This window comes from Dendrobates tinctorius, unplaced genomic scaffold (genome assembly GCF_039654945.1).
Source record: "Dendrobates tinctorius isolate UK_male_01 unplaced genomic scaffold, ASM3965494v1 ptg000228l, whole genome shotgun sequence".
NCBI classification, from domain to species: domain Eukaryota; kingdom Metazoa; phylum Chordata; class Amphibia; order Anura; family Dendrobatidae; genus Dendrobates; species Dendrobates tinctorius.
This window is the reverse complement of record NW_027361895.1, coordinates 2,185,569-2,188,614: the sequence shown is the minus strand read 5'-3', so window position 1 is coordinate 2,188,614 and position 3,046 is coordinate 2,185,569. Positions and strand designations below refer to the sequence as shown.

Genomic DNA, 3,046 nt, shown 5'->3' with positions numbered 1-3,046 from the left:
CGTCGGCCTGCGCACGGCCGCTGCTAAGCCCGGCGCCCAGCCGCGCCTCGTTCGGTAGGTCCGCCTATGGGCGCATGACACTGCATGCGACCTGCATCCCCTATCTTTAGCACTGGGGATGCAGGCTCTGCGCATGTATGCATTTGGCGGCGCATGTGTCCTTTTGATGGTGCACCGAGCGCACCACATTGCAACAGGTTGCGTTTGTCGCTTGTTGGCGCACCATCAAAAGAACGCATGCGCTGCCAAACGCATACCTGCGCATGGCCTGCGTCCCCAGTGCTAAAGATAGGGGACGCAGGTCGCATGCAGCGTCATGCGCCCATAGGCGGAGCTACCCGAGGAGGCGCGGAAAAAGCAAATGCACAAAAACTAAAATTTGCTGGGATGGGAATTTGTTAAATAAACTCTGATGGTCGAATACATCAGGACCTCCATATGGTCTGCATTGCATGGAAATAGAAAAATAATAAATGTGTTTCTGCCCGGTTTCGAACCGGGGACCTTTCGCGTGTTAGGCGAACGTGATAACCACTACACTACAGAAACTTCACTTAAGTTTATTGCTTCAACAATTCTCTCCAGAGACAGCAGTGTAATAGCCTACAGTGTAATTCACACCATGCAGTTTATGAAATTATAATCAGCTCTTATAGATAATTGTGATAATATCTTTGGTCTCCAAATGATGATGAAGTCGATTTCTAATTTGTATTTTTTTTCATTTTTTTATACAAGTTTAATAACAATCAGAAATACTCACAATAATAAAATACAGTGCGGTGCTGTAAATACACCTAAAAAGAAGCTACAAGAAATATAACAATGGCACAAAAATTGCCATCAAAGTGGGCACTGGCTTTTAGCTACTGATCTAACACTGACCCCATATCAATATCAGGCATGAACCTGGCATCAAAGTGGGCAAGAGGCCATTGGTTAGGCCTGTTTCACACTTCAGTTTTTTCTGTTAGTTAAAATCCGCCAAAATAGCGGAAAACGGATCCGCAGGCGGACTGACAGAAACGGGGGTCAGCGGAGCGGCGGATGTACGGATCCGCCGAAGGTAAAAATTTAAAGGAACCGCGCCTGAGGAAAACGGGGGAGAGAGAGAGAGAAAGGGAGAGGGGGAGAGAGAATTTTGTCCAGCAGCCAGACAGAAAGGCGGGTTAAATCGGCAAATAGCGGATCCGGACAAACTGAGGTGTTTGTGACCCTCCTAACATTAATATTCAATTCTCTGTCCATTGCCAGCGCTATTGAGTGCGCAGTAGGAGCAGCAGTGTTAGGACTTCATGATACTCTTGTTACCGAATTGCCATTATTTGAACCATTGTATTTCACTTCGCCATTTATACTGTTTAACCCTTCACCTCTCTGCATGGAGTATTCCCCTTTAAGTAAACCTGTTACCCCTTGCTCTGCCTCCCGCGCGTCACTGAATCCCGCATTCCTGCAAATTCTACATTTGGCGTAGTCAGCAGGATGCAGTCTCCGGAAGCCGATGAGGCAGACCAAGTGGTGGGGGTGCTCAAAGGGCCAGTATACCGCTGGGGGCAGTATTGAGCAATCTCCCGAAGTTTACTGGAAGTAACACCACACAATGCTTTGGAGCTGGACTGAGCAGGTCAGGGGAGTGATAAGGATGTACCCCATGACCCCTACGTTAGAAGTGGAGGTTGCCATGATGGCTCTAGATGGAGAGGAGAGGAATTCCATCATGCTACAACACCCCCAGGTACGAGACACCTTTGACAAAGTACTGCAAATACTTGAAGAGACGTATGGAGACACCATGGACGTAGGGAAGTTACGCATGTGTTTATTTAGGTGTATTCAAAGAGAGGGGGAGATTGTGACGCAGTAAATGAACGTGCTACAGGAAATCCACACTGCCATTACTAAGAAAAACAGTGCAGGCGTAGGACCCCCTGACCTAGTGCTGTGAGACCAGTTGGTGACAGGCTTGCGAGATGTGCTGTTAAAGCAGGCTTTGCGGGAGCGCTTGCAGACAACCCCGAGCATGACGTTTACAGAAATAGGGAGCGAAGTGCGCATTCGCAAGCAGGGGATTGTAGCCTTAACAGGGATGGTCCGGTGTTGCAGAGTATCCACCCCAAACAAGGAAGAGCTGAACTGGTCCCATGAATTACAACAAGGTATGGAAAAAATATGGGAAGAAGTTGAAAGCATTAAGAAAACCCTTGTTGCTGTATTGAGGTCCAGCGTCATACCCCGAGGTAATTCACGGCGAAGGATAGAAGAAGATAGAGGAGAGGTGTGGACTATCAGAACTACCCCAGCAGTCACCCCGAAGTTTGCTTCCAGGTCATGGGGTGAAGAGCGTTCGCAGATGGGATACTTTTCCCGCAGAGGTCGACGATCCAGAAGGAAGCGCCCACCAGACAGGCGCAGAAGTGAGTGCTGGACATGCGGAAGAGTGGGACACCTGTCCAGAAATTGCCCTAACTGAGGCCGACAATGGCGGAGAACCGCTCACCGCTTTAAAGGTCCTGCTAATAGGAGGGAGCACCGCCCCTGGAGTGAATGGTACGGTGGGAAGAGGAGAATCCCACCTAGGGCAAGACAGAGCCATGTTGTTGGACGCCGAGAAGAGGTGGAGAAGTTGTCGACGTCTATGGTGTCTGCACAGCTCAGGTGCATGGAGGCATCGACTCGAATAGTCCATCGGAGTATGTCACTACCTTGCTTACAAAGCGGCTGTGTGAGGCAGAAAGTGAGGCTGAGGGGCTGGAGTGGAAGACGAAGGATATGGCTGTGACCTTGGTGAAGGCAGACCAACAGCTGCAGAACTTTGTAGGCGAAGAAACCCAAGAAAAGGCTAAATAAACAAAAGCCCATCCATGGTATACCACAAAAACACAAAAGAAAAATAGGACGAAGGAGCAGTAGATAAAATATTAGAATTTTATTGTTGCAAAATTAATTATAATTTTTTTAATATATAATATAGCAATGTAAGAACAAGGGAATCAGCGACACCTAGATGTCACACTCAAACTAGGTCGATACAAATATTAGCAAA

General features: G+C 48.0%; 1 non-coding gene across 1 annotated transcript; it reads right to left on the bottom strand.

Moving 5' to 3' along the window:
* Positions 1-476: 476 nt before the first annotated feature.
* TRNAV-AAC (transfer RNA valine (anticodon AAC)) lies at positions 477-549 on the bottom strand. Its single transcript has one exon. It is a non-coding gene; the product is annotated as a tRNA-Val (tRNA).
* Positions 550-3,046: the final 2,497 nt, after the last annotated feature.